The 14,089-nt window shown below is 36.5% G+C and overlaps 1 long non-coding RNA gene across 1 annotated transcript; it reads right to left on the reverse strand.

The window, feature by feature from the left end:
* Positions 1–6,582: 6,582 nt before the first annotated feature.
* LOC138361655 (uncharacterized) lies at positions 6,583–8,233 on the reverse strand. Its single transcript, XR_011227089.1, has 2 exons — positions 8,162–8,233; positions 6,583–7,198 (listed from the first exon to the last, which is right to left on the reverse strand). It is a non-coding gene; the product is annotated as an uncharacterized lncRNA (long non-coding RNA).
* Positions 8,234–14,089: the final 5,856 nt, after the last annotated feature.

Consider the following 14,089-nt stretch of genomic DNA (forward strand, 5'->3'; position numbering starts at 1 on the left):
CTATCACATAGTGACGGAGGGTGTGCGAATAATTTTGTTGACAGTTAACATTTGGTCAGGTCTACATCGGCAGATAATGAGAATTCCCAGAAATACTTGTAACCGAGTCTAAGCCGAGCAGTAGTAACATCTAGAAGTCTGCTGATTTTATTGGATGAACCATAGATGTGTCGCTCCTCTTGCATAATAGTATTGAACGAAAGTTAATCTCCCCAAACAATTTCGCGTTTTGGGCAAGTTACCCCTCCACTCTCTCCATTTTTTTTTGGACATTCCCTGGTAGTGTGCGGAAATACTGAAAAGTGTATACTCTTTTCAACTTTGTCACCTTAATTCTCGTCCTATGTCTTTCATTTTGGTATCAATGCGTTCGCAATAGAATTCCCAACAGAACTATGTGAATATAATGTCAAAGACAGCAGCGCGCTCCACCCGCCGACAAGATGAATGTAGGCCAAGGGTACCAGAAAAAGAAAGCTGAGCCTGAAAATACTGAAAAGTGTGTACCCTTTTCAACTTTGTTACCTCAATTCTCATCCTAGGTTTTTCAATTTAGCATCAATGTGTTCGCAATAGAATTCTCTACAGGACTAAAGGCATATAAACTCCAAAAGCCCGGCTTACCATCCGCAACAAACAGAGAAAGCGAGAGCGTGTTACCAGGGAGCGCACAAGAGCGATAAAATGTATAGACTCTTTTCATTCTGGTCACCTCAATTGTCATCCTAGGTCTTTCATTTTGGTATCAATGTGTTCGCAATAGAATTTCCAACCGGAATTTATGCATGAAATGTCAAAAACAGCAGCGTGCTCCACCCGCTGACGTGATGAAAGCACGGCGGACCATCCACACAAAACAGAGAAAGTGAGAGAAAGTAACCTGGGAACACTCTAGTGCAATGTAATGTGAACACACTTTTCACTTTGGTTACCTCAATTCTCGTCATATGTCTTTCATTTTGGTATCAATGTGTTCGTAATTGTATCTGCTGGCATTTTACCCTTTGCTTGGATCTGAAGGGTTTTAGGCTCACCACGATGCAATCTGATAGTACCACACGTGTATATACCTATCTTCAAGCAGCAATTCACTCATTCAAACCGACTTATAATAGTTATCCATATATAAATGGTAATCTTTGTTCTACCTGTTAACCTGTCATATGAAGAAAGATTGTCAAAGCTTATATTACATTCTCTAGAAAAGCAAAGAATTAGGAGTGACATATGGTAGAGGTGCACAATGGGATGAATGGACATAACAAAGGGGACATTAATGGGGTATTAAAAGTAGCAACACAAGACAGAACTCGAAACAAAGTGTAAAAATTGGAAAAATTTAGATTTAGGAAAGAACTGCATGAGTAAATACACTGGGTTTGTACCTTAAGGTTCATGTATGCAATATTACAGAGTTCCAGTTAACTCCCATGCATGCAATTAATTTATGTTATGTTTATGTTTTTTATGTTAAAATGTTTTTGTTGATTTGTTTGTATATTTTCATAAGTAAAGCATGCTTACCGTCTTATTCCAAGTTTTATGATAACTTTACAATGTTTAAAACATAAAGTTCAATATATATTCTGGTTTTCATACAGGAATTATACGTTAATATAACATCATAATAACGTAATGATGTCGTGTAAATAACGTTATACTGACGTCATATAAATGTTATATTTATGTTATAAGAACGTAAATTGGATAGCTTTACAGAAAGTAAACAAAAAAAACTAAATGTTGACTGAAAATTATTTATTCTTAAATATAAAGCATGAAAACATTATAATACCATAGCATTTACTATTATTTTTAAATTTTTACATAAATCTTAAAAAACTGTGTCATAAGAATATATGTTTTTAGTTATATCCTTTGGTTTTAAGAATGTCAGATATACGTATTTATGTCAAAAGTTACAGTATTACCTTTGTGGAACCATTTAAAAACGTCCACAAACGTTCTGTGTTTGCTGGGTACATATTTAATATTTTGATGGAGTTGGCTACCTTGTAGAACCAAAATGCATTCACGCCGAAAACTGTGCTAATAGACAAAATTATGGTAGAGATATGGGTCTATAATTATCTGAGTGTGCTTTGGGGATGGGAACAATGACACTGTCCAATCATCAGGTAATACTCCTTCACTTAAACTCATTCTGTACAACACTAAAAGTGGATTACCTGGTACTTGTGAGACTAATCTCAGTAAACTGTAAGTAATACCGTCCTCTTCAGGAGCAGTTGACTTATTTGATTGTGCTACACAGCCTTCCCGGCTTGGTGCCTTCTTTGGTAATTACTTATCAAAGGCAGCTCCATACGAGGAGCTGCCTCGTATGGGCCAATAAGTCTTTTGCAGTTACCTTCATTCTTATGTTCTTACTTACATTTACTGATCTTTATCATCATCATCATCATTTACAGAAAGAAATTAACATAAAAAGTAGTCATTTTAATACACAAAACAGAAGTAGATATTATGTAAATTATGATGCAGGATAGGATCACTATTAAGAACTTAATTATAAACCACAATATGTTTTATATCGTCAGAAATTCTGATACATACCATATATTTTCAAATATTTACAATTAAAGTATTTATTTAGGAAATAAGTATTTTAGTTACCCTAGTTAGCTCTGAGAACACACATTGTTGCAGCAAGAATTTATTCCCACTAATCTGAGCGATGCTAATGACCCATTGGACTTGTCATGAACAACAATCAACTACAGCACCATCTATATCAGAAGATATTCAAAATATTCTTGATGTCATTCAAATTGTCAATACGAGAACAGAATACATAAGAGTTAGTTTAGTGATGTCAAAGGAATCATATTGACTGACCGAGCCCCATTGTAAATATCCGTGGCTTCCTGACCATAAAGGTACCGCCGCGGATAAGGGTAAGGAGGGTACCGTCGAGGGTAAGACACCGGATGTACCCCATATACAAGCCACACTAGCTATTAGTTCATATAAGCTGACAACTTACCCAAATAAACATTACTTCCTAATTATATATATATACATATATATATATATATATATATATATATATATATATATATATATATATATATATATATATATATATATATATATATATATATTATGTAAATTATGATGCAGGATAGGATCACTATTAAGAACTTAATTATAAACCACAATATGTTTATATATATATCCTACTCACACTCATCCTAGCACAGTAATTTATTGTGCAACCCATACCCATCCTGTTACCAATAGTTTGTGCAACCCATGCTCATCCTGTTACCTTTAGTTTATTGTGAAACCCATACTCATCCTATGAATGGTAATTTATTATGCACCTCATACTCATCCTGTGAGTCATAGGACATTGTGGAACCCTTTCTCATCGTGTGAATCTTTGTTTACTTTGCTTTCCATACTCTGCTCTCCGATAGTTTCTTGTGCAACCCATACCCATGATGTGAGTGGTAGTTTATTGTGTACCCTATACTCATCCTGTGAGTATAGGGTACACAATGAGTTCATTTGTACTCCATACTCATCAAGAAGTGTATTTTACCAGCATTGTAATATAAATTAAGAATAAAGGCATAATCTTATTATGTACCCATAATAAAAATAAGAGCCATCACACTATAATTTTCATGACAAACGGCCTAGACTCCACTTCCGCCTTCGACAAGCTGCTGCCGGAGGTGGGTATAGTTTATTGTACACTCCCGCACCCCCAGTCCTGGGAAGAGGGGCATTCGAATGTGGACATATGAACCATTACCCCCAACCCTTCCCTCTTAATAATAATTGAAACACTACACTACACACTATATGTTCATTTAATATTTCAAGTATAAGACTCAAGATATATTTAGGATTTAACGATTTAACATTGTCTCAATCATACCTTTATTGCACTTTATCATCATTATTTACAGAAAGAAATTAACATAAAAATGTAGTTAATTTTAACATACAAAACCGAATTTGAACATTGTTAATTTTGATGCAGGATCACTATTAATAAGAACTTAATTATAAACCACAATATGTTGTATATCATCAGAAATTTGGAAACATAATATATATATATATATATATATATATATATATATATATATATATATATATATATATATATATATATATATATATATATATATATATAAATGGAAATTTAGCACATTTAAATAATGTTATTAAGCTTAAGAATAAATTACATAAAATTAACATAGTAAAATGACTGGGATACAGATGGATCAGTAATCACATTACAAGTCCAATTATTTCCTAACTGAAGTCTGTAACGCACTATCATGTCATATTTCATAATACAAATTAGGTAAGAGATATGCAATATCAACACAAAATCGTCAGCTACTATTTCCAAAACACATTTATTATATAGCATTAAACTGCTCTTTCACTTCGGGGGCGCTTACGCTGATATGGTTTTTTATCCAATTTATCCAATTCCAATTTATCTTAAGTTCCGACTCAGCGACGAGCCATGAACAACAAGAGCCTTTGACCCAGTTTCCGCCAAGGTTATAAATTAACGGTCGTAATGTAAACCGAAAATATAAATGATACATACATTGATTTCAGTACTGTAATATACCAGTTATTGGAGAGTTGAGAAGCGGGACCAAGAAATGCAGAATCTCAATAACCGAAAGAACAATTAGGTTGTACTGAAATTAACGTGGTGATTTATATAGTCTGTAAACAAGTACTATATCTATAAAATATAAAACTTATTTTAATTATCCTGCACTTCAAGAGACCACAAGCATTCTTACTCTCATTTATTTTTGTAGCAGAAATGTTTTGTCTATATTTATTTTATGGAAATTAGTGGTGTTTGAGCAAGCTAATCAACGTCAAAAATGTTTACGTTGTTGTTCTTCATCTGTAGTACTGAGCTCTACACATATGGGTAGCTTTGCCGCAGGCTGTTTACTGCTTTGAGAAATAAACATAAATCATCATGCCTGGAGCCCGCGGTGCCCGGCGCCTTGCTGTGGGAAGTCAGAGATGTTTATGATTCTGGTCTAGGAATACCGTGGGATTTCACCAAAATGTGTTGTATACAATGAAATGATTATACATTGCTATGTTGTGAACATTGTATACAGTACCTCAAGATATAAATCCCAAACCACTTAACTAGCTACCAGATACCTAATTAATTCCCTACTCTCTGTAAATGTCTTCCTGGTGTGTGTGTGTGTGTGTGTGTGTGTGTGTGTGTGTGTGTGTGTGTGTGTGCGTGTGTGTGTGCGTGCGTGTGTGTGTGTGCGTGTGTGTGTGTGCGTGTGTGCGTGTGTGTGTGTGCGCGCGTGTGTGTGTGTGTGTGTGTGTGTGTGTGTGTGTGTGTGTGTGTGTGTGTGTGTGTGTGTGTGTGTGTATACACCCACATATGTGTTGTATGTGGATGCTGAAGTTCAGTCTCTTGTCTATGTATAGGTCAAGGAACTTTCCATAATCATTATTGCTAATGTTAACATTGTGTATCTGAAGTTGAATTTGGTTTCAGGATTTACTTTCGAACAAAAATAGTAGTTGGTCTTTTTTATGTTTGATGTGAGTTTGTTAGTTTACATCCATGAGTGGACTTTTTAAATCTATTATTTTCATTATTATATAGTGCGTTTGGGTTGGGGTCTGAATAGAGGAAGGTAGCATCGTCAGCACTTATGTTTACACTTATTGGAAGTATCTAAGTATCAACTAAAGTATCTTCACACTTGACTTAAACTTTAGTAGCTATTTTCTGGACCATTCCTCAAGTTTCGGAGGTCAACGAAGATGGAATTCACATGAAATGGCTTATGTTACCATCACTAATAATGTTGTGTTTTCTGTCTAGCTTCAGACACGGTTATGTTACAATTGTGTCTTAAAGAGTTGCGCGCAATTAAGCATGATAGAAATCACTTACAATTAATGCAGGATGGTAGAAAATCACTTACAATTAATGCATCAAGTTTGGAGACTTGAATTGAAATTGAAATTGAAATAAGTTTATTGAGGTAAAATACACACAAATAGATGAGGTAGCTCAAGCTATTCTCACCCCGTTCAGTATATCGTGTTAATACATACATAGACACACACACTTGTACACATTTTAGTGTAACAAGCAAGGCAAATAGTTCTGTCTGATGGGTAGAGGCAACTGCACTTGCAGCTGCACCCGTGTGGCGGTGTAGGAAACCATCAATGTATATGATTTGAGAGAGAGAGAGAGAGAGAGAATGATCTGTGGACAGAGCATCAATATGGCGTAAAGTATTGGGCTTTGCCTCAAGATGAAGCATAATAAAGAACCCGAATATCAGGAGAAAAAATTACATTAAAAACTGTCCACATGATACATATATATAATCATGTTTTAAACATTTTAATTGTATTATTTGCATATATATATATATAATTAGGAAGTAATGTTTATCTGGGTAAGTTGTCAGCTTTTATGAACTAATAGCTAGTGCGGCTTGTATATGGGGTACATCCGGTCTCTTACCCTCGACTGCGGCGGTAACTTTATGGTCAGGAAGCCAAAAATATTTATAGTTCAAGTTCAAGTATGTTTATTGAGACAAGAAAAAAATACATCTCAAAGGGATAGAGTAACTTAGGCTATTTCTACCCCCTCTACTTCAAGTCCCTCAAGGGGCGCACAAATTCAGTAAGTACAAATAGACAATTAACATTACAAGAATCCCATTTAACATTGCAGGTTAATATAGTAAGTACAGCATACAATTGTTACACTCTTGGGGCAAAATTTTTGTAGCTCCTAAGTATACTGTCTATCATACCATTATCACACATACAAACAATTTGATGTGGTACATTACTTATTTCCTTATTTCTATAGTTATCAATAAGTTGACACTATAATACATAATGTTCTAAGGTGTGGGCGTGCGGCATACTACATAATTTACACTCCTTATCTTTTTCACTGACATCAACTCCGTATTGCCAGATATATTTGTATCCTAATCTTAATCTCATGTAAATTGAATCCTTCCAAGTTGACTTTCCTTTATCATAGGTGAAGGACGAGTTTGTATTTATTACTGAATAATTCTTAAGTGTGTTACTACTATCCACTATTGCCATTCTTTTTATCATTTCTTCATCTTCATTTCCTCTTATTATTCCTCTTACATCTGTCTTCATTCTGAAATAAAAACCTTTGACGTTACTTTGCATATATGTACATTAATTATAAAATTGATTGGCTTGTGTGCAGGCCTTCACACTCCCTGAGCGAGCCATGAAGTAACTATAAAAAGGCATATATCTTCACTTTCACTTCAGTTATATTTATACCAAAGTATTAACATGCAGCTTATATGTCTTTCTGATGACATAAAAAACTTCGTTTTTTATGTCATAAAAAACTTCGTTTTTTATAATATATAGATTCAATTAACATTGATTTTCAAAAGGTCATAGTTCCCATCGAAAGGGAGAGCGTCGGCCAAGAAGCCTTGTTTAAAATATGAATATTTTTCCTCTCTAATAAGGTATAATCTCTGTGATGCATTAACACAAACTATTTTATATCTGCCTTTCTGATAACATATATAAATATAATCTTTATTTGTGAATATTTGTTAATTAAGCAATATATCAGAGAGCGTGTAGGGTTCGGTGTTCTATGAACGAAAAGGACTGGAGTAGTTTAAATAGCGAACGCATACCAACGAATAACGCTAGTATCTATATAACAAATTTATTGTCATGTGGAATTGATTTAACTTCCAGACACTTTTTTTTAATAAATATTAAATATTTTGTGGCTGTTTATGAAAAATATTATTATAAATACACATTCTACTTGTTAATATTACCAATTAAATTTGCGACAATTTGAGCCATGAAATACGACGACTGGATCACTGTGTACAGGAGGCTGTTATAGCAGCAAACACTCTCCAGGCGACCATATATCTTGGATAAGTCGCTCCACACAATTGTCGCTTGGACCGTCGACTTCCTATGGCGTCACCTCTCACATATTTACGTCTCATTTCGTTATGAAATTAGATTATTTCAGAGAAAAAATAGGTTTGATCATGTTCTACGTGTAGCACCAACATTATAGTAAGTAAATATACCATATTTCTTCATTACTTACGTAATGCTAATACGTTTTGGGTAGTTTTGGCCTGATTTGGGATGATTGGGGTAATTCTATGGACCCTTTAATATATGTATAATACACAGGAGAGAATGTGCAGTGACTTAATGTCTAACATATTCAGAGATTTAAGTAGGGGTACCGAGTGATGTCTGGGGCCAGAATTGGATATTGTCCTAATAGCAGCTTTGTGTTGAGTAATTAGAGGACGTAAGTGATTTTGGGTAGTAGAGCCCCAAGCACAAATACCATAGTTGAGATATGGATAGATAAGGGAGTAATAGAGAGTCACCAGGGCAGGGCGTGGTACATAATATCTGATCTTAGAAAGGATGCCCACAGTTTTTGAAACTTTTTTTGATATGTTTAGAATGTGTCCCTGGAAATTAAGCTTGTGGTCAATGAGAATGCCAAGGAATTTGCCATCTAATTTGTTACAAATTTGGGTATTGTTTATTTTGAGATTTATTTGATTAGAGGATTTATTGCCAAACAGAATATAAAAGGTTTTGTCAATGTTAAGGGTGAGTTTGTTGGCAGTTAGCCACAGATGGACTTTATTTAGCTCAGTATTTACTGTGGCATTTAGAGCAAGGGGATCAGGACTTGAGTAAATGAAGGTTGTGTCGTCAGCAAATAGAATTGGTTTGAGGTGTTGGGAGGCATTTGGAAGGTCATTAATGTAGATGAGAAAGAGGAGAGGGCCAAGTATGCTGCCCTGGGGAACACCAATGTTGATGGGTAGGGTGGGAGAAATTGTGTTATTCACAGAAACATATTGGAGCCTGTCAGTAAGGTAGGATTTGAGGTATTGTAGGGAGTGTCCTCTGACTCCATAATGATGTAATTTAAGAAGAAGGTTTTGGTGGTTGACAGTGTCAAAAGCTTTACGCAGGTCCACAAACAACCCAACAGAGAACTCATTTTTATCAAGAGCTGTATGAATCGAGTTAAGCATACTAATAAGTGCATCGTTAGTGCTTTTTTTGGGTCTGAAGCCATATTGGCAAGGGCTAAGTATATTGAGTTTGGCTAGATATGAGTAAAGCTGCTTATAGATTAGTTTTTCAAAAATTTTTGACAAGTTTGGCAGGATAGATATAGGTCTGTAGTTGTTAACATCTGTGAGATTACCACATTTGTGGACAGGCGTTACTCTCGCTTTTTTTAGAATATCTGGGAAGGTTTGGAGTTCAAGTGACTTGTTGAAGAGCAAAGCAATAGCAGGGGCTAAAGATCTGGAGGCTTTTTTGTAAATTAAAGTTGGTATCTCCTCAAGGGCACCAGACTTGGTTTTAAGGGAAAGGATTATCTCATTGACGTCAGTGGAATTAATAGGCTTTAGGTACAGAGACTGTGGATAGTTACCTGAAAGATAGTCATTAATGTCTGTACTGGAAGATGGAATATCATTTGCAAGGGATGAACCAATGGAAGAGAAGAACCTATTGAACTCAGTAGCAGAATCAGAGGCTGAAAGCTGACCATCGTTATTAGACAGGAGAGTCGGTTTGTTATTTAAAGACTTCTTTGATCCCAATATTTGAGAAATTGTTCTCCAAGTTTGTTTAATGTTGCTCTTTATTTGGGTAAATTTATCTTCGTAGTATTTAGTTTTGGCTCGTCTAATTATCTTAGACAGCAATAATGAGTAATTCTTTGAGAATTCTTTGGAGACAATTCCTAATCTATACTTCTTCTCAAGGTCATGTTTTTTATTAATAGATTTAAGTATTCCCTTTGTAAGCCAGGGATTGTTAAGCCTTTTGGTTGTGACTTGTTTTGTAAGCATAGGACAGTGGGTATTATAAAGGCTAAGAGTTTTTTGAAGAAAAGATTGTACTGCAAGGTTGATGTCCACTATGTTACCTAACTCGGACTCCCAGTTGACATTATCAGCAGCAGTTATAAAATTGTCTATAGCAGTTTCATTGTGTAGTCTAAAACGTATCACTCTTGACTCAAGAGGTGGTTTGCTAATGTTAGTTAAGAGAAATGTGGGGTAATGATCTGTAGTGCTATCGGTGATTATACCTGAAGTAAGCGGAGAGGTTATGTTTGTCCAGATGTGATCGAGCGTCGTGGCAGTGCTATCAGTGATTCTAGTAGGTCTAGTGATTAAGGGTATGAGGAAGCAGGAATTCATACAGTTGAGGAAGCTAACAGCAGTGGGGTGTTCAGGCTCGCAGAGGTCAATATTAAAGTCCCCTGCGATAATTAGGTGGTTTTTGTTCAGTCTGTTATCAAGTATTAGATTTCTAAGGTTTGAGTTGAATTCGGACACATCAGTGTTAGGAATTCTATAAACTGCACCCACAGTCAGGACAGACTCGGCACGCTTGACTCTGAAGCTGGCGAAGATATACTCCCCATAGCAGTCTCTGGTTCTAATTTCTTTTAAGCATGTTAGTTCTTGGTGGTAGTAAAGAGCAGTGCCACCACCTCTCTGAATTTGACGACAGTTGTGAATTGCTGAGTAGTTAGGCATGTTAAAGAGCTGAGTAGTATCCTCTTTTAACCATGTTTCAGTAAGTATAATAAAAGAGAATTTGTTGTCAATAGCTTCAATCAAGGCACTAACATCATCGAAGTGTTTACCTAGGGATCTAACGTTCAAATTGATTACAGAGATATTGTGATTATGAGTTAATACATTGTTTACATCATGTGCTGCAAAATATCTGCAATTTAGATCATTAAAGTGATAATTGTCATAGATAGTGGATAAGAGGTTAAGTTCAGGGTCTATACTTGTCTGCATAAAAAAAGCTGATTGCAGGAAAAACAAGGGAAGAAAGGCAAATAACAAGGTAGAAATAAGCTATAAAATAGGGAAAAAGATGTACACAATACAGAACAAAGCAAACTCAAAAGGGGCTTACAGGGGTACAATGGAGTAAGGGAGTATGGCTAGGCTAGGCAACCTAGGTAATAAATGAGATTAACGAAAAAACATATAAACATGGACTATACAAAACACAAGATATAGAAATACAAAACAAAAATATAAACAAGACTAAGCAATACAAAAACAAATTGAGCAAAAATGAAAAATGAGGTAGATTGCTTACAAGTACTCTCAGGTACACTGTAAGTAACAATTTGCAATTTGAGATACAGGCAAAGCCAGGGGTACAATGGAGTAAGGGAGCATGGCGAGGCTAGGCAACCTAGGTAATAAATGGAATCAAAGAAAAGTTGAATAATAAGCATAGGCAAATTTAAGCTAATGATTATTAACTATAAATAGTTCAGTTATGACTGTATAATTAATAAGACCTGAAGAACTATTTATGCACTCAATTAAAAAATTTCAGTAAATGACTAGTTAAGAGTAAGTTAAAAATTAAGTCAGAAAATGAAACAATGAGACTTAGGAAACCTAGCCCCACTAGTTGACAGGGGGTTAATTAAGTTAATTCACTGGGAGTGATAATGAGCTGAGACAGACCACATTGGGAGAGGAAAGTGTTGAGGTTCTCTTTAGTAATAGTGAACATTTTGCCTTCTGCGGTTTTTCTCACCTTTATCAGTCCATCTCTAACGAAGCACTGATGAATCGCATCTGGGTTTTTTTGACGGATTTGACGCAGGCGGTAGAGGAGGTGCTGTCTGTTCCTAGTCAAGCACTCGTTGATGTATAATCCCGTCCGTTGGGCTACAGCTGTCCGGACTAGATTGGATTTCGTGAACTGGGAAGACAGCTTCAGGCGAATTTTCCGTTGGTTTTGACTTGATGGATTCTTTTTGCCTACTCTGTAGGCAGCAATAACGTCAGATTTGTTTAGAATGAGCTGCAATTTGTCTTTTATGAGATCCAGAGCTATTTCGACACAGTTTTCACCATCATGTTCCACAGGTAAATCTTGGGACGACACTATAACAGAGTCTAGCAGCTTTTGCTGGTCTTGTTCATCCTGGGAGACAGAACGCTGGGCTGCAAATGTACTGATACATGCAGTCATTTTGTTGAGGGCTTCCTCCTGTTTTTTAATGGCTTCATCAGTTTTCAGAAGGTTGCTTTCCTCACGGAGATCATTTAAATCATGCTGTAGTTGGTCTTGGCTTGCCTTGCAGTTTCTAATTTCCTCGCGGAGGAGGGTTATTTCTTGTTGTTGTTGTTGGAGATTAGCGCGGATCGCTAGATTCTCATTTAGAAGACTCAAGATGATAGCATTTTGAGACTCGAGGACTTGGCACAACTTTTTGAACCACTGATTCTCGGCCCAGTTATAGAATTCCGGTGAGGGACCGGAAGCTCGCTTGAGTTGCTTATAGTGGGATGCTAGCATGTCCATAGGAGAGGGTTGAGATGTCTCTGCTCCCTTGCTCAAAGGGGTGGAGGGGAGGGCAGCACCGCGGCCCTGGACCCCAGAGCTTCCAGACGGAGAAACACGAATATTGTTTGAGTTGGCCGGGATGGTTGCCTTGTTAAGGGGTTTGTTGTCCTTCTTTCTCTGCACAGCCCCATGTATAGGAGACATGATTGGTTAGAATGGACTGGGGGTATATATTGTGAAGAAACTTGCGTCAGGCAGCGCGGCGGCGGCAGCAGGCACTGGTACTCACAGCCGTAGAGGAATGTTTTGAAACTTAATTGAGATGGAATGAGTTGATTTTGGTCGGTTACTTTAGTTTTGCTATAACATGCTAGGACTCCATGTACTTAGCTGCCTGTGGGTGGCGGTCTACATCATCTGGCAATAGTATAAGGGCTGATATACAGCTTAGAGTGAGGAGCGCAGCGTGATCACGTTGGTCTCGTAGCGTAGCTCCAACAGTTATGTAACCATATGGAGCAACTTAAACGAGCTGCCTCCCCATGTACTGACTTTAAGCGTCCCGCTGATAATCCATGGCTCAGATTATTGACTCAAATACATGATGACCAAAAGTCTATAATCCGAGAGCAGTCGGACCTGATAATGAAGCTTCAGAGTGATGCTTTGGCAATGCACAAGGCTAACCAAGATCTGTCTGCCAGAGTCGGCCACCTCGAACATGAATTAAGCTCTCTTCGGATCTCGGTTACTAACTTTAAACCAGCAGAAACCTCTAAGAAGCAAGAAGAGATGTTACAAAAGTTAGAGAACCACTTTAACTCCCTACAACAGCAACACACTGCAACCCAAGACGAATCAGACCAACTTAAGCTCCTTGATTCTGTCATCATCTCATCACAGGATTTTCCCCATGAAACTGACAGAGAAGACTGTACTGCCATCGTGATCCAGGAATTGCGTACTAAGTTGAATTATTCAATCGAAGCAAGAGACATTAAGTCAGCTTATAGAGTGGGTACCAAATCATCTGGTGCAAACAACAGAAGGATACGCGTGAAGTTAGATAGCTGCTCCCGCAAGTCAGACCTTATCACTGCTGCAGTCGCTAGGAAATCCAAGGTTTATGTGAACGAATGTCTTACCAGATTCAGACAAAATCTCTTATTTAAACTACGTGGAATTCGCAATAGATCCACTGCTATTAAACATTGTTTTGTGCGCGATGGTAAAATAATAGCTAGGAAGACTGACTCTGGAAAAACTTATGTCATAACCACTGAAGCACACCTCACTTCTTTCCTGGATGACTGTGGGATATCAGCTGAATAACCAGAACATAATTTGTAGTCTCACATACAACCAAACTGTACTTAAGCTCTGCCTTTCCTTTCCAAAGGTGTTTATTTTTATTTTTATTTTAATTTTTACTTTATTTTTTGTTTGTCATCTTTGCCTGTTTTATACTCTTAATTATTTGTTCTTAGTTAATCCCCTTGTCACTAAACCTAGGGCTTTTTATTACCCTGTTAATTAACCATTACTAAGCTAATTATCTTCAAGATCATTTTTTTTATGATTATTATTTTTCTTATTATTTTTTATTTTACATTTATATTGTCAGTCTCTACTGATTTTTTGTGTT

This window comes from Procambarus clarkii, unplaced genomic scaffold (assembly GCF_040958095.1).
Source record: "Procambarus clarkii isolate CNS0578487 unplaced genomic scaffold, FALCON_Pclarkii_2.0 HiC_scaffold_561, whole genome shotgun sequence".
Lineage (NCBI taxonomy): Eukaryota > Metazoa > Arthropoda > Malacostraca > Decapoda > Cambaridae > Procambarus > Procambarus clarkii.